The following is a 19,425-nucleotide window of genomic DNA, read 5'->3' as shown; positions in this document are numbered from 1 at the left end:
GGCTGCAGGCACCAGGCTTCCTCTGAATGTCTCACCTCGCCCGTGCCTCTGTGGAAGTGCGAAAGCATGTGTGCTCACAACATCTTCATGCTTCAGTACTGGCATCTGGATGTATTTGGATATAACAGTGATGAGGCTTGTTGATGCTGTGGTGTCGCTCCTGTTAGGGCTCTTACAGTAACAGTTTTAAAGTAAATTGGCATGGAAGCAGCGATGCAAGATTTAGCTTAGTCTGCCCAACCTATAATAATCACCATCACATCTGTTAAACATTGTTAAGCACAATTCTATTTACAAAGCAATAATGTCTACTCTGATAATGTCCACTTTTATTGGAAACTGTGAAGACTGACATGTAACATGCTTGTTTGGCTGAGCAGCGTTTTCCACAATTTTACTACAGTTTAAGATAGACTATATTTACATTTCAGAGGACATGCCTTTATTATTAGTTACAATAAGTATATTCTGGATGTAGTTAATATAAGGATAACAATTTCTCACGGCAGCGTGTACTTATCCACAGTTTGAAATTGCTGCTGTTCCTCCTTAATGTGGTATTTCTCTTGATGGACAGAATGCTGCTGCAGATACCGAAATAGTTCCTAGCCAGGCAAGATCCTCCAAGATTAATGATTAAATACTCTGAAAGCAAAAGCACTGGGGAAAGCGCTGTCAGCAATACAGGGACAGGTGTGAGTGCTCATGTATTTTTAAGGCTAAACAAACCCATATTCTGTGCTTCAACTCATTGATCTTGGTTGTGTCTATGTCTGTCTTGTACTGAGAAGCCCAGCTCTGGACAAAATATTTCAGATACAGTCTCACAAGATCACTATCACCAGATAGAAGGTAATAACCCTCAATATATCAGCCACTACCCCCATTTTGGTATCATCTGCAAACTTGCAGAGAGTGTTCTCCTGTTCAACATCCAGGTTGTTAATAAAAAGCTTGAGAAATATTTGGCCTAGAGATCGTATCGATCCCCAAGAGTTGCCATGAGCAACTGGCCACCAGCTAGACTTCAGCTTTTCCCTGTCGCTTTTCTTGTTTCTTTTCTTGTGGCTAGAAATAGCTTTGAGGAGGACTTGCTCCATAATTTTCCCAGAAACTGAGGTTCCCCAGAACCTCCTTCTATCTTTTCTTAAAGATAGGTTATGTGCCTTTCTCCAGTCATCAGTAAAGTTCCTGAGCATCATGCCCTATCAAAGTCAGCTTCCTCAGCACCTTCAGCTGCATCACATCTGGTTGTATGGACTTGTTTATTGTTCAGTCCTGCCAATGGTCTTCATAATTATTGGAACACAAGCTTTATAGCAAGACAGAAATGCACTGATCCGAAACATTGTTGGATCTTCTTCTGCTGCAAGATGGGATTTTTAACATATTTTTTTCTTAAATCACTCATGCTACATCAGCTTATACTAGCTGATGCTTTGACAGACTGTTGAGCATCCCATAAGACTAGAAAAGAATATTGGCAATATGTCTTTATTTATAACAATCTCTATATATCTGATGTCTAGAAAACAACTTTCTGTTGCCAGTATCCTCTGGTCAGGGTTGGTTTATGCATTTCCTATAATGTGGTGGCTGACAGAAATGTGTGAATGACTACTCTTTGTTATAGGTAAGATAAATAAAAGTTACTGTGTGGCTAACTGACAGACACGAGAAAGCTAGTTCTTCTGAATTCTTGAGCAATGCTTTTTCATAGGAAATATTTTCTGCTTGTTTTGAGTGTAAGTCTGGCTGTCCAAAAGAGCTAGTAATGATATTCCAAAATTTTTCCTTAAATAACTACTTACAGACCAGACTGGCAAAGCAGTAACCCTGCAAGTTTTGTTCTCAAAAGACTGATTGATAGCCTTTGTGAAATAAGTTTCTGCTTTCAGTATAGTTACTAGCTGAAGAGATTCATGTCATAAAAGCCAGTGTATTGTCTCTATGGAAATTTTGGCAAGAAACTGAGGAGTGATAGAGCCTGGAAATTAATTACATTTCTGCACTTTGCGGATCTTCTGTCAAAACATAAAATGATGGAAAGGCATCAGTGACATCTTACTGATCATTGTTATATTTAAAACAGGATAACCAGTAGAATACTTTTTACTATTTCTTCCGTTCTTAGAAACCACGTTAGTGATGATAAATTCTTTCAAATTACAATATCAAAGGAAGAAGATTGCACCAGATGAAAAGGAAGTTAATGAACAAATGCCTCTATTCACTGCATGTGTTATTTTTAGAGCTGAGTAGGGGAAGGGGGTGTTGTTTGTTTCAGGGGCTTTTTTTTTCCTTAATTACTATTATCATCAGTAGACAGAAAGTTAGACAGAAGAGATGAGAGGTGTACTATCCTTGTAAAAACTGCCCAGTGCCATCCTATATCCCAAAAGGCTGTACCACTGCACACAAACTTCCAGCCCTTCTATGACTGTTGCAGCTGACTTAAGACAAAAATATCTATATTCAAGACCATTGTGTGCACTGATGACAGGTCCATGTTACATTGCTGTTGCATTAGAATGTGATTCACTGCTGTGCTTTCAGGATATTACAAATGTACTCTGTATAAAGGGGAAATAGTCCTTAATACTCTCTGTGCTGCAAGCCCTAATGTACCATATGCTAAATGATACTGCATTTTAAGTTAGTAATGACATATAGCATAATAAAGTCAAAGCAGTGATGATCAAACTGAAAATGTGCTGTGTCAGTCCACTCCTACTAGATGTAGACCTTCAACTATTGATGTTGTTATTACCAAGGCAGAAACATATTTTTTCCAGGAGATATTACTGACACACTGTAAAAATCCTTCCATACAGACCCAGGAAAAGCAGGTATCGAACAATCCAGAAATGCCTTAGATAACATTTTCATCAATAAGCTTTTTGAGCTCTGCCATTCAGCCAGTACTCAATCCACCTCATGCACTGTATGCTGTCCACTCATCGAACTCAAACTTCTTGAGCTTATTTATGAGGATATTATGGGCGACAGGGTCAAAAGCCTTGCTGAGGCCAGGGTGACTACATCCATAGCTCTCCCCTTGCCTATTCAGCTGGTCATTCCATCATAGAAGGCTATCAGGTTGGTAAGGAGTGATTTCCCCTTGAATCCATGCTGACTACTCCTGATAACCTTCTTTTCCTCCACATGCTTTGAGATGACCTCTAGGATAAGCTGTTCCATCACCTTTCCAGGGATGGAGATGAGGCTGACTGGCCTGTAGTTTCCTGGGCCCTCCTTCTTGCCCTTTGTGAAGACTGGAGTGACAATAGCTTTCCTCCAGCTCTTGGGCACTTATTCTGTTCTCTATGACCTTACAAAGGTGATGGAGATGCTATGGCTTAGCAATGACATCTGCCAGTTTTTCCTGCAATCTCTTCAGCCAGAAAGTATCATAGAGGACTACATAAAAGCAAGCAAATGGGAAAACCCATACTAATTCCATGTTGACCTAATAGCTATAGCTAATTATATTTCTTTTGTAAGTAGGAATTACCCTTCAGTTAAGATTCTTTAATTAAAGAGTTGAAGGGCAGGGCAATTACAGTGATCTGAGCTAAAAATAAACAGGAATTGTTTCTAAATTACTGGAATGTTTAGGGATTTGGCCAGTTTCAAAATGGTTATGGGATAATGTTTAAGCTAAGTAACGAAAAAAAAATTCTGTAACTTTCTTAGTTACATGTAACATTAACATTCATTTTAGTATGCATTTTATTTTCAATAGAAGTGATATGTACATATATCAGTTTGCAAAAAAAAAAAAAAAAAAAAAAAAAAATTATAGATGTCTTTTTTTTCCCCTTTAAGTTAAAGTCAACATTTGCAGTCAGATTCCTTTTAGTTATGTAAAGTTTGTGTGTAAATTCATTGCTTTAAATCTGTGGTATGTAGATGTGGTAGGTAGGTAATAAAGACAAATTTAACTGCAAAATCTTAAGTCCAGCACACTGGAAGTGATTCTTCTCATGTGTGCCTGTATATATATGCATTCTCCCAAAATGCCGAGTGGCATTTTACTGTTTGAAATCTCTGAGTCCTTCAGCTTAGAAGCGCATTCCAGATGGAGATGTTTTTTCACGCTGTTCTTTCCTAAAATAGTGTTGTGAATTGTCATACTTGGTTATGCTACGTTACCTTGTGTCAGGAAAGCAGGCTGTTGGAGCGGTAGAATTGATGAATGATGAACAGCCTGCTACCCTTGAAATGACGTTGATATCTGCTTGTGTGGTGGGTAATTAGCAGGTTAAGTACCTGCATGATAGTGGTTCCCTAGCGGTTGTTTCTTTGAATTCCTTGTTGTGTTTCTGTTCTTTATCTCATAGTCTGGGATTTAAAAGATGCTTCCCATTCTTTCTTCATATCCTGTATTAGTTACTGCCTTATTCAAATATATCTTGTAATAGTGCATCAAACAATGCAACAAAAAACATGGATGTATATTCACAAATGATTGTGCTGGAAGATTAATATTAACTAGCTTGAGCCACAGCTGTTTCATCCCTGGACAATTTCAAAACACTAAGATGGAGAATACATGTTTCTGTCAGTTCTAAATGATCAGATGCTTAAAAAAATACATTAAGACATCAGTAGTTAATGGTTTTCCATCATCTCTGTACTAGACTCAACACACATCCAGTGTTTGTCTCATATTCACCCAAAGCTAGGGTGTTTTAGGGGAACTTATGCACCTGCCTGTTTATGTTGTCAGAAAAAAGATTTTTCCAGGAAGTTTCCTAATGTTTTTTATGCTTTTTTATCCCCATGACAGGGGGGACAGGCAATTTCTGACTTCTAATTAGGTCTGTCTAATCTTGTTGCATCGTGAATATCAGACATATATCAGACAGAATATCAGTATGTGTCCTAAAATCATTAGCTTGTGTTGTTTCATTTTTAAATTCTGGCATATATGTTTAAGATGCAGTGGATGGTTAAAACTGTGGGACATACTATGAAACAAGAACATAACTGCATGTCTGCTTTGATTTTAATGCATTGACTGCTATCATTTCATCAGGTTAACAGGGCAGCATAGTACCCTTTTCTCTGCTTACTGTAAACAGTAACATACACGGTTTTTCTAACTTTTCTGAATCTATAGTTAGAGCAAGAGCTAAAGTGAGGGTATCTTTCATTTTTTCTTACCTTTGAACTATTGAACAGTTTCATCTGCAAATATAAGGAGGAGTTTACTGCTAACTCCTTTCTGGGATAACCATCTCCAAAACCAGCAGATGCTGATAGTCTCTGCTGATATACTTTACATCTGATGACTAGAACAGCAGCAGTAGGGTTTGCTGATTCAGTTTCCATAACTTATCTCAAGGCATCAATCAGAGATAATTTCCTTTGAGACTGCTCACTCTCCCATTTATAGTCACCAATTGACTCCACAAAGATAGACTGAACTTGGTAATTTTTTTCAGGTATGCTTGCCTTTCAAAACAAAACACACACAAAAAAAGGATTAATGGGTAAATAAAAAATGCAGGACTCAAGGCTTTTATGTACAAAAACTTACAAATGTAATTCTAAACCATGCTTAACTATTGCTAGATATTCTAATGAAGAATAACAAGAAGTTCAACCTGTCGTAACTGAGAATGAAATGTTACTGGAGTGTACCCACCTTTCCAATGTTACCCTCATATGTGGATCTGAAACCACATATATGGTTTATGGGTTATAAAGACTTATCCTTTTGAGGACCGTCCACTATGAGTTTATTTATATTCCTTCCCAAACATGACTGAGCTGTCACGTCTTGCAGCATAGAACAGGAGAGTATCTGAAATAAGTTCTGATTTAACTTAATATCCTTATTTGTAAATTCTGCAGTTCACCAGCTGCATTATAGAGCTGAGCTCCAACAGGGAGGGTGGGAAGGGAACTTCCAAGACAGGGAGAGTGTGAGAAGCACTTCAAGGCAACAGCTACTACAGGTATCTGAAGGTATTTCCATAAAACAGAGCCTTTAGTGTAGCAGTACTCAAACTCTGCATTCAACATCATAAGGAGTCTCATCTTCCCAACGTCCTCCACCATCTGGAAATATTTCTCTTTCTGACCTGTGTCAACTAGCGCTTGCTTTAGTTTCTTTGAAAACATGTCACTTGACAATACCTCTGTCACATTTTCAGGATATATTGTGACATTGCACTGTATCTGAGAATGCACTGTTTCCAAGAACCCATGAAATGAAAGGTAAAAAGGTATGATGCTCTTTGCCATAATTAAGGCAAATTACAACCAGTTGTGGAAATTTTCAAAATGTTATCTGTTTTCTGTTAGGCTGTTATCTGCCTCTGAAACCAAAATTAAGCCATTGCTTTTTACAAAAAAGTCGATCACATTTGAGACTTGCTTCAGTGGTTTCTGGGGGTTTTTTTGTTTGTTTGTTTTGTCTTCCACCCTCCCCTTACATTATTGCAATATTTTTAAGAGAAACATTTGCAGCCTAATACCTTGTACATATTATTTCAAAGTAACAGCTTTGAATTATTTTTTGGTTGGTTGGTTGTTGGTTTGTTTTGGTTTTTTATGGTCAAGAAATAAAACTTTGAAAGGAAAGGTTAACAAGGAAGAAGTAAATCCTTCCAATAGAGCATCAGCAGCAATTTGAGCCATAAATGACCTTCAGTCTAACTTCTATTGACATCAGAGAATTCTGATTGTCCTAAAGCAAAGACAGTACATGGCCTTGGAACTGTTAGTCTCAAATAAATTCACTTTTGCTGCAAGTATTTATATACTAGCACCCAGAGTAAGCAAGTGTTATTGCTTTGAGAATAAGATTTTAGAAAGATATATTTGACAAAGTGTGCAGTGAAGAAATGATAATTTTTTTTGTATTTCTTTTTCTAGTGAAAACTAATGCGATCAAACAAAGTTTTCTGGTTGACTACAGACTCAGTTGCATATAGGAGTTTGATATTTTGTCTGGCTGTATAATTTTTACATACTCTTGAAAAGATAAATGAACTGAATATAAGATGTTATTTAGTTCCTGAAAAATTAAGAACCTTTCTGTTACTTAGACCAGTAAGTGATACTTCTTTCAGGTTTGTTTCTTCTGTATTTTCTAACAAAAAATTGAAGGAGAACAGACATTAATTTTTATTTTGGGAGTTTTCTTAGAAGGTAGGAGAATAGAGAGGTCCTTTTAGATCAGCTAAAACTGGACGTGAGTCTAAGACGAGAGAAAAGCTTTGTTTGTTTTCCCAAGCTGACTGCAAAGCGTTGATTAGTGTTATGTGGAAGAGAAGCAGAATCACTTGTTTAAAGCAATAGGATACTCCTAAGCTCTGCACGGGTAATTTGTAAGGAAGAGTTAGTATTAATGTTCATTGGTAAGTTGCAAGAGAATTTGATAGACATTATACACAGAGACAAACAAATCAATTGTGTAAGTATCTTATCTAGATTGGATATTAGGAAAAATATCTTCAATGAAAGGGTTATCAAGCACTGGAACAGACTGCCCAGGGCAATCAGCATCCCTGGAGGTATTTAAAACATGTGTAGACATGGCACTTAGTGACATGGCTTAGTGGTAGACTTGATAGTGTTAGGTTTATGGTTGAACTCAATAATCTTAAGGATCTTTTCCAACATAAATAATTCTATGATTCTATGATGAGAGAAACTGCCTGGGATGGGACTGCATTTGATTTGGATATGCAAAAGGAGACATTCTTTTCTGGGGTATCAACAGAGATTTGTGTGATTCCTAATTAACGTCAGTATTCAGGTGGTAGTATTTTATTTAATGGAAAAATTTTAATATATGCAAAACTTATTTTTATTACTAACCTTGTTACTGAATGTAATTCATAGAAACTTAATAAAATCTTCTACAAGTGACAGAAGTTATCTCTGGGTTCACTGCCATTTAGCAGAATTCCTTGCTTCAGCATTTGCTATCTGAATACCACTGGAACTCAACTGCTGTCTAGATGTGGATGATTTTGATATGAGGATCTGACTATTTTTTAATATATACATTTTTTTGGTGGGGAGAGGGTATATGAAAAAAAATAATATCAGTGTTGTCCTGTCCCATAGTAATGCCCTCTGGTGTTTTATGATTCAGTAGTTGTGGAATAATTTATCTGTCATGAGCTGACTTGCTTGCTGAAGAATGTGACTTACTTGCTGAAGAATGTGTAGGAGGGGGGAGAAATTAGCATATATTTTCACTACATACATTGCTAAACCTGAATTTCAAATAGATGATAGTGGATTCATTCTTTTCTTTTCTTTTTTTTTTTTTTTTATTAGTGATATTAATTCCAGACAGCAATGTCATTGTTTGTAAATTATGTCACCCAACAAATCGTGCGGATGCTTCATTCAGTAAAAGAGCAATCTTGGAGCCGTGAACATATTATTAAAAAGGGTTTTAGTGCTTAGCATACAGATATTGCCAGAACAACATATAGGTCTGGTCATCTGAACATGGCACTGATGAGATGATTAGTCATGTACAAACCAGATATTTTTATAGCTAAATCACTGACTACTCAAAGATTTTTTTGTCGTTGTTGTTGGGGGGTTTGGGGTTTTTTTTGTGGTTTTTGTTGTTGTTGTTGTTGTTTTTTTTTTTTAATATGGGAAGCAGCAACAGCAAAAGATGATTAGAAACAGTGTTGTCTTTCCAACTGAAATTAATTTATCTGACCTTTATTTCTTTCCTCAGCAACTGCTTTACAGTTTGTCTTGTTTCGTTATTTGCACCCCAATGGATCAGGGATGCAATGAAAACTTAGAGATAGAAAGGCTGAGGTACCATTACCATTATTCATGTTAGGGCAGTAGCTAAAACAAGATGGTGTCCCTCTTCCAATTTTTTTTTCTTTCTTTTGAAAACACAAAGTAATAGACAGTGCCCTTTCTCAAGAGTTTTTGCTCTAACTGAGAAAAGAATGGGTAAGAAAATGGGATAGCCCAATTTTATGGGTAAAGAACTGCGTACAAAGAGAAATCAGTGCTTGATTCAGTGTCTGTATGAGCACATTTGGTTTTACAGTGAGTAGTTCCGTTTCAATTCACCAGTGTATTCAGCATGATTTACACCAGCTGAGAACCCAGCCCAAGGAGTTTGCCTTGCATCAGTTTGCCTAGTCCTTGAAAAGTAGCATCCTCTTCCAGTTGCTTTTTGCTATGCAAATGAAATGCTATAGATTTTAAACATAGAAGTGGGTTTTTATCAGTCCGCCATATGTTTTCCATAGATAACTACATGGTCTAATTGGTTTGATTCAAACTACTGACACCAATATGCAAATCTAGTTGAATGGAGTATGTTTGTACTGCAGCTTCCTTCTGAACCATTGATTGAAATATGAGTGCTTAAAATAGACCTGTGTGGAATATTTAAGTAGTTTGCAATTACGCACATTCTCTCTTGTCTGTGCCGAGTGCTAAGAAGCTAATGAGGAAAAAGTAATAGTCAACTGCTCTTCCCTAACCTAGTGCAATATATTTTAGAGGATCTTAGTGCTTGCAAGATTTTTAAAATTGAGTTAGAGCAAAAGCAGCATATTTTAAATAGCTATTTATATAGCACAGTTGTCAGAAATGCATATATATGGTTATGTTAGGTTAATGTTATATTCATTCCAGCTCTGAAGAGATTTTACTGGAGCATAGACATTTCTGACAGTTTTTAAGGTATTAGGTTATTTCCTTTTTTAAAAATTATTATTCATTTATTTATTTATTTATTTGTGAAATAGTGCATGGTTATGATCTTGTAATGAATGTGTCTAGTTTCTGGTCTGGACTCTTTCTGCCTTTCCTTTCTTTCAATGTCCTTTCACAATCTGTTCAGGCTAGATATCGGGTGGTCCATGCCATCATGTCAATTATTTCCATTGGAAGGACTGCCAGTGCAATCTTCTACTGTTCATTTTTCATTACCATGAAACATGCCATTTCTGTGCAAGAGTCAAAAACTATTTATGCTTGCATCTCTGGATTGCTACAAAAATATGTAGACTCAGTATGTATTCATAAGTGACTACAAAATTTCTAGTCTTACTGGAAGGTACCTGAATTTAAAATAATTGTTTTGTAGGGAAGCAAAAATATGTATATGCTAAGCAAAATTTGAAATATGTTAACTCTATTTTTAGAGGTTCCACTGGCAGGTTTATGATTTGATAACCTAACAGCTGCACACTGGTTTCTGACCGCACTTTATTCAAGCAACAGTAATTATAAACACACAAAAGAGTTTCTTGTAAACAAGCAAATATAGATTAAATTTATCATTTTTAGTATTTCACATCTTATAACAGTTTTATGCTCTGATAGCAATTCAGTATCATTCTATTACATATTTTTTTTATTAGTAAGAATCATATATTGATATCTTGACTTGGTTCTTCTTATGCAGAGAAGCCCATATTTCCAAGAGCCACGTTGTTGCAAAAATAAGCATCTTTCTTGTCTCCACCAAATTACAAATTGACAATACACAAAGCAGTGAGTACACTTGTGGCTGTTGCAAGCCCCTTAAAAGCTGTTGATATTTTTAAGTACCAGTTTTAAAGAATAAGCTATTAGATAAGAATCTCAGCTGCTCTTTCAAGAAAAGTAAAGAAACTTAAATAGTGAAAAAGACTTGAAAAACATAATTCCTAAGGGCTAGGTAATCAAGTGGTAAATTAAACCAGTCAAGTGAATGGACAGCAATTTAAGATTGTAGAACACTACCTAAATACAGTTTATAAAGGTGTCTTCAGTTAAGAGCCTTTTTAAGCACTCTTTTGCATAGCTGCTAGAGACGGTGGGATAGAGGGTCTTCCTAAAATGTGCAGAATAGTGTGGTATCAAGTTATGTATTTTATTGCAGATTTGCAATGTTGGTTATCTTCTGCTAATCAGAAAAGTAGAAAAAGAAAAGTACTCTTAGTCCCATGGAATTCACTGAGAATGCAACTAGCCATTTCCAAGGGGACAGAATTTTATTGCTGCTGCTCTAATTCTTTGTTCATGTTCCTGTTACTCAATTTGAGTCACTGGTGAGGAGCTTGTTACACTGGTAGGGGCACTGAGGCTGTTGGGGCTGTTAGTCTGAATAAGCTCAGCAGCATGGGTGCTTTGGAGAGCAGAAGCCTCTCTGATACAAACTGCAAATGCAGTCTTCCAGCTGGTTTTCACTGTCAGCCTCAGGGTTTATTCCAGGAGCTGTGTTGCTTTCTCAGTGGGAGTACTCAGATATCCTCTTATACTAGTACTGTTCAACTGGGTCACTCCTGCACTTCCAGTTGAGAACCTGTAAGTATTCTGATGGAAAAAGAAAATGAGATTGAAAATTCCATGCAACTATATCAGAAGTAATTTTCAGGAAGTAGTGAAAAGGAACAATGATCAACAAATACCCTATTAGAAATTGCTGGGCTTCAGATAAGGCAAAGCTACTTAATATATTCATTATCAAGTTTGGAACTATTTGCTTATGCAGATGTGTCTCTATGAGTGGATCCACTGGAGTACAGGGCCAATTAATTAGAGACAGCATCTAAGATTAATGTTCAGAGAGAGCTTTATGCAATCTAGGGAGCAGAAATGAAGATGGTTCTAGAGGATTTAGTGTAACAACATACTGAATTTAAGAAAATGTGTATATGCCTAGTACAAAAATGCTTTTTGTTTAAAGAGTTTATAATAAGGTTAACGTATACAATTTTCATTAAGACTTTTCCTTAATGACAATGTGCAGCTGTAGTTTAAGATGCTTACCGAAGTAAGCACCATTTCCAGGGATACAAATGTGTAGTAGAAATATTCACGCAGAAAAAAAAAAAAAATACATTTAAATATACAGACGTACAGAAAGGTGTATCAATACCAGATTTCTAATGTTTTTTTTTTTGGCCCTCTAGCAGAAAAAAATTATTAGGACTTAATATTTTGAGCATGTATCTGCCTGCTTAGAGTTGGTCCTTTGAGCCACTATATTGAAGTTGCATGTATTGTCTTAAACCACAGCTTTATATGATGAGAACATTCTGGCTTTAAAGGGAGGAAATCCCCTATCAATCACTTATCTAGTGGAAAAGACAGCAATATTATGAGACTTTGGATAAAAGACTGATATCATCACAAAAGGTACTTGTTTGTAAATTGCTAAAAATTGAAGTTGTGGAAGGAGTAAATTGATCTGTGTTGAGAGTAAAAGGACAAAACCAGTCAAGAATTCTAGCAGTTCTTTGGAGGAGCATACAGATTTATGACTGTGCTTTCAACTTTCTAATTTCAAGCACTGTAAGTTGTTGTTCACCACCCTACTTCTGCAGTTAGATCTATTTATACTGGCAAATGGCTAACGTGCAGGTTTTTTTGAAGATCACAACATGGATCAAGATAAAAAGAACCAAAAAAAAACCAAAACCCCAAAACATCTATAAGAAAAACTGGCACCCTCATGTTATTTTACAAAACTCTTGCCATCTTTCAGCGATGCAACTTCTTGTTCCAGGGACAAATCACAGTTCTGTAGAACAACATCCAACAAACTCCATTAAAGTTAGCTTTGCTTTTATGAAGCTCTGAATCTCACTGTCAGTAATAATTTTGCATTAATTAGTAGCCTTGCTGAGGAACTCTGCTCTAGCTCATGCAATTAGAAGGTTTTTAAATTGAAAAGCACAGCATGTTTGCAGATGGATTATAAATCTAAAAACAGTTTTGAGATTCAGGATTAACATTTTAAGGTTACATGCAAAGTAATCCTTCAGATAACATCTGAAATAACTACATAGCTAGCACATCAAAGCTAATATGTTTCTTCATTATGTTACTTTCCATAAATTTCTGTGTATTAAGAATAGGATAAATTCAGTCCTGAAGAGAAAAAAGTATTTTGTTTACACTTGTAAAAATATATCTATATACATATATATACAATCACCTTTCTGCATTGCCACTTTGTCAGCATAAATGTTCATACTTCTAGATCTTGAGACTAGTGCTGTAAATTAGGTCACAAGGTGTTCAGGCTGGGTCACTAACCAGAGAATGCAGCTCACTTTGCAAAACTGTATTTACAAGTCTTGGGTTGCAGTCTGAGTTGCTATGTTTTGGTTAATTGCAACATGTCTTTATAAATATTCCTATACATCTTTGAAAGTGTATATTTTCTGGGTAAAAATAATTGCATATTTTCTATAACTTAGCTGAAAGTGTCCATGCTTAATTAGTGTCTGTCCCTGATTTCTTTTTCCCATTTCATGCTTCATATGCACAAAAGCAGACTACATACTCCTCTTTTTCTCCTAAAACTGTCCTTAATGAAACTTTTTGCTGGGAGGCAGGACTGGACAGTTGTGGTGTAAAGCATTAAGGAATGCAAGCAATTTTATAAAGAATTACTTGTTAAAGTATTACCTGTAAGGACTTGAGGAAAATGCTCTTGATGGGAAAATTATCAGTAAAAATATAGCTTTTCTGTGCATTTATTCTTTTATACCTTACAAAATTATTCCAAAGGTCATCCAGCTATTGTCTATTATGTCCCAAGGAGATAGAAATCAAGGACATTCATAAGTGACAGAACTTCAGCCAGAGAAGAGCATGTCAAGGTTGGAGTTAGTTTCTTTTTGTTGTGACTTCATTGCTGGTCTCAGTGTTCTCTGGGATGAGATCTGGTCCTTTTGATCCAGGAATTCTTTCTAGTCCAAGGAGAGCACTTGAAACCACTTGTGGTGATAGATGTTCTGCAGCTTTCAGGTTCTTCTGTAGAGTGTAATCGGTTGCAATGATATGGGACAAAGATCCACATATGAATCTTATCATATGTAAATATTTTGCATTTTTTTTTCTTTTAGACTAGGTCCCTGAGGGTCAACGGTAAGCTATAAAGTTGAAGAAAAGATAACATGAGGACTGAAAATGCAAATCGGAATGTAGGGATACATTACTCTAGGAGAACTGTGCAGATTTTTGGAGTAGATTTTAAGGGCTTGCTTTAGAGGAACACTTGCAGACTTGGGTTTGCTTCTGAGTGGATGGGGCTCTCGTGTACTACACTGTGAATTACATGATTGAGAACAAGCATCTGGGTGAAATCTGGTTATTCATCTACCCCAGCATTTCTGAACACAACATTTATTAAACAAGGCAAAACAAAATGTATAAATTAAGGCCTTGAGAGACAGTGTAAATAGAGATACAAAGAGACTTTTGAATACACTCAAATTCCTGGCATGACTCTGATAAGAGGCAAACCATTAGGGAGCAGAACTGTAATTGAATGAGTTTTTGTAGTATGGCCAAGGAAAACACTACATAACCACCCTTACAGATTCTTAAACAAAGCCCAGTTCAATCAGTTAATGATTTTCTAATACTTAAAAGAAAGTAAATTAATGGATGTACTTTGCCTGTCTTGTACAGACAGACACATAACAACTGTTTAATGATATTAACTTGGTCCGAAGGTGGGAGATTTTGTTAGGAGGGAGTTCTTAGTATGCATTGACCAATCTAACCACTGGAAGAAGCACTGAGCCAGTAAACAAAGTCTCACATGAGAAACCAAAAAAAAGAAAAAAGAATTATTTCTATTATCAGTAAATTTTCCAGCTGAAAAACAAAATTTATTTGTTGTGGAAAAAAAAATTAAGACTGTGAGAGAACTTATACCAGTGTGGAATTTCATATAACCATGTTTTATTATTGCCATATACCAAAAAAGCTGGCATAGTATTGACTTTTTTCATACCACGGGGATGTGCAGAGGGTTAAAATAGAGCTGCCAGCTTCAAAACTTGCCAAGATTTTCACCTTTAAGGGATCAGCTTTATTCTATTGCTCTGTACCATGGCAACACACGTATCCATGGCAAAAAGGCAGCTGGGTTTGGTTTTTTGGTAGTTTGTTTTTGGTTATTGGTTTTGTTGTCATGAGATATTTTGACATTTTTTTGGAAACAATGATTTAGAGTATGAAAAAAAGGATATGTGCACATTGGGAGAGCATGCACCGAGGTACAGGAATCTTGGGTGCCTGCTCTTTGGTGAGTGGAATGTGTAGGTCTTATGCAAGTGTTGCATATATGGTCTGGAGATTTTTTGAGATACGGGCATGGGAAACTGACAGATTTGTTTCCATAACTGGCTGAGTTACAAAGCTGTCTCCTCCATGAAAATGCTGGCTCTACACAGATGAGTAGACATGAGAAGACCAAAGAAGCAAATTTGGTTTCTTTAATCATTAAGTAGAAAAAAACTCCTATCAATTGGATTGAATTACTGATTGCATTTGAGAGGACTTCAACCCGCTGATGACTCAAAACATTGCTGGAAGTGATCTACATACTTTTGGGGTTCTAAAATATTAGCTATCAAGCTTATTCCTGATTTTAAATGGCTAAGGAAAAACTGTTGATTTGGGGATGGGACAAGCTACATGGAATGGGATGTGCTGTCACTGTTCCAGGCAGCATGCTTCTAGGAGTTGCTGGCCAAACAGGATGCTCCTGTTCATCCCAGTATGGAACTCCAGTGTATGTCAGTCTGAGTACCTAGCCTGCAAATTGTCATGACATGGTGCTCAATATTGTGGTACGGTGCCTGTGGGTTATAAATCTAACAGCACTTGTGAACAGCAAATAGATTCCTTGGTACATCAGGGAATGAGAGAAAGGTAGAAGGAGTTTAGCAGGTCATCCAGTACCATTCCTGCTGCAGGGTAAACAGTATTTGCAGGGTTCTGGCACTCTCAGTGGGAGCCTCTCTAACTTTAGCAGTTCAGCTCATTTAAACTTCCATATTTTTCCCAAAAAGTATCCCTTTTGTATTCCTCCATACTTTTAGAGTACTGGTAAATACATGGAAAAAGGAATTGAAATTTAACTACAGAAAACACTTGTCTGATGCATAAGAATAGAAGTGCGGTGTTTAATTTTATTATTTTGTATAATGATATTTTTTTAAAGCAAATAGGATGACAGAACTGTCTACATCAGTAGAAGGAAGAGGAGAAAACAGGGAGTTACAGCTTTTTACGATCTGAAGTCTTGGCTCCTTGTTAGGTGTAGTGCACTCACCTCACACTACCGTAGAGATTGGATTAATTTGTAGCTGTTATAGCTGATGATTACTTAATTTGTTTTAACTTTCCTGCTGCTGCTTTTGAGTTTGACTATCAGCATCAGCATGTTATTAACAAACACTATTTGCAGTGTCCACTGTACCTGTGTCTAGGAACAGAATATCATTTTAAAGCCAATTCTGATCTCAATATGCAAATGTAACATTTAATTAAGCCAGTTGTAAATGTAACTGGACTCCAAAATTAATTAAAAAGATAAGAAGTTCATTACTAGACCACTGATAAGTGAAAGTGAAACCACTGTCACCAGCTAGTTATGCTGTCAGAAGAAAGGTGCCTCTTTCACAGTAAAGTTTTTATGTGCTCTTAGGTCACTGGGAAACATGTTGTTGTGAGCCTAATCACATCCACAAGTAAATTAACTGATTCAAAGGTAAAACCTCTCTATTTACCTTTGTATGATACATTTTCAGTACTTTTGCTGCTAGATATTTAAATTAATTTCTCATGCAGCTTTTCAGGATTAACATAATAACTGACATAATAAGAATGCTGAAAAATATTAATATCAGTGAGTCAGTAAACAGAGGGTGTTTTCACTTTATGATCATATCCTTAATTCACACGAATCTAAGAAGAAAGGAAAAACTAACTTCTTAGCATGAGGTTTCTGTGAGAGTTACTAGTATATCTCATATAACACTATCAGATGAAATAAATGTTTTAAAGTAGTTTCATGCTTTTTGTGAAAGCAGAGAAGAGTAAAAATAAGCCAATACAGCTAGTAAACTAAGATCCATTTTCCCTCAGACCTCTGCTACACTGTGAAATCCATAAGTAAAATTTCTCATAACATTTTGTTTTTCTAATATAATTATGCTGAATAATTCTTCTTCCCCTGTAATCCTGCACTGATTAGTGTTATTTCCTGTCATTTCCTTAATTTTCTTGAAATTTTTAATGTTGCAGTTTCCTTCATGTCAACAAATTTTAGTTTTCACTTGGAAATGGAAATCTTACTTTCCGTATCATCAGTTTCCTGCCCACAGAGAAGTGGCTTTCTAGGAGCTAGAAATTAATTCACAATATCATGGTATGCTTTCTTGACCCTTCTCCCAAAAAGAACTGAATTGCCCCATCTGATCCCAAAGTTAGTTTCCTTAAACTAGGCAAATTTTACATGGCTTCATAAAACTCAAGGTATAGATTTAGAAAGGAACAAAAAACTCATTTCTTCCACTCATGGAAAAACAACGATTTCTTTGTTGTTTTGTTCATTCTCATCACTGCTGCATAAAGATGAATCAAAGATGAATTATGAATCAAGAAGTTTCAGGGTTGTTTCATTTTTTGCTTTATGTTAGAAAATGGAAGTTTCATAAAATTGTTGGCTTCAGAAATATTCTGGGGTTTTGGTTGGGAGAAGCAGGTTGTAATGAGAGGAGAAGTACACCTTGGCTGCACATACACCAGAGAAACACTGACCACCAAAACTGATACGTGGCTAATAGTCCAGTAGCACACACACACACCCCCCCACACACAGCTGTTATGATAATCCCAACTTTCCAATGAACTGCAAAACCTTTCATATCAATGCATTGCATTATGCAAATCAGCTCCCTCTGAGCAGCTAATATAGCCTGCTCGGTCGGGAAAGACTGAAAAGACTCCCAAGACAATGGTAAACATTACTGGAATTATATTACGAATGATCTAGGACTTAAAATTGTGTCTTCTGTGCTCCTGTGAAGTGTTATCTCTGACTATGCTTCAAGCCAGAGCTGCATTAAAGATGCAACAGGGAGATGCAACAAACTTCAATGAATTCTGTAGGGAAAGTGAGCAGGGAACAGAGTTGTCACGTACAGTAATTTAATTGGATGCCTCCAAAATGATCAGACGGGAGCTACTTCTTCACATAACACTTAACTTGCATATGGAAAGCATTGCCATGGGAGATCTTAGAAACCAAAATTATAAATAAATTCAAAAAAAGAGATTAGACAGTTCAGTGGAAGATAATCATTCAGAAACTACAAAATAAGGTAGTCCAGGTACAATCTTCAGTTGCAGATGTCCCTAAAGTTTAAGTTTCTCAGCTGAGACATCATGTGAAACGAAGGACCACTTTGCTCATGCATCTTTTGATTTGTCCTCTAACAGCCATTGTGTTAGAGACAAAACTAACAAAAACTTTTCTATTACAGCACAAGTCTATTAATGTTTGTAACATCAAGAAAGCAAAATCATACTGTGATGCTATTATTAAATGCATTCCAAAAAATATAGTCTAGGGCCAACAATAGAACATTTATGTTCTGTGAAGCAGTACTTTAGATGCTTAATTACACCAACAATTAAATAAAATAGAAATCAATTTCTTTTAGTTTTTTTCCAATACTTAGGACTTGTTCCAAATGTTGTCATACCTATTTAAGATGTAAGTTTACAAGACTGACATAACCTGTTATGTACTTTAGTGTTGTGATGAAGTTCACTTTACTGTATTTTAAAATGAATTAATTCTGTATTGGTTATAGTCACTATTAAGATTTCAATCTCCTTTTGTCGGTCATCTCATTGCTTTGACTCAGATCCTCAGAGACATAGTGGTTTCTTGTCTCCCCAGCAGTTTTGGAGACTAGTTAGTGTTTGCAAAGTTATTCAAAAGCAAGAAGTGCTGTTTCCATGGTAGTAAATATGGTCAATTAATGTTTGTATTGCATTTATGTTGCTACAAGGTAGAGATAAGGGATCAAGACATGTTCTCGATCAGTAATCCAATAAACTGTGACTTTCAGTTTTGCAAATCTCACCTGAAAATTTGCATTTTACTATTTCAGAATAAAAGCTTTTTAATTGCTTCATAATTTTAATGTATAACTGTTTTAGATAAAGTTTACTTTTGACCAAAACCAAAATTACTATTAACTTGGAAAGGAAGTATTAGCTGAGGCAAAGCTGAGGTCAGTATTTTTCTTCAAGGTCACTAACCTTCTGAACCTACGGTTAGTGAAACAAGAAGCCAGTGAATGTACTATCTGCAATTCTACATTCTAACCATCATAGGAGAAGCACACTGAGACTGCCTGCTTATGTAAATGGAGACTGTGATCTTTTTTTTGTAAAATACAAATCTTGAGTTTGAAACTGTGGGGTGGAAAGGTGCAGCAGGAGGAGGAGGAAGAAAAGGAAGACTTTTTTTCCTGATCCTACACATGTCTATACAGTGAAATCATGGTCTAGTTGCAATAAAGAGAAATAGGCATGCTTTAATTTTAACACTTAGCTACAATGCTGCAACTGTAATAACATCAGTGATATGGAAAGAACATA

Source organism: Falco naumanni, chromosome 14, assembly GCF_017639655.2.
Source record: "Falco naumanni isolate bFalNau1 chromosome 14, bFalNau1.pat, whole genome shotgun sequence".
NCBI lineage: Eukaryota > Metazoa > Chordata > Aves > Falconiformes > Falconidae > Falco > Falco naumanni.
This window is presented reverse-complemented; position numbering follows the sequence as displayed.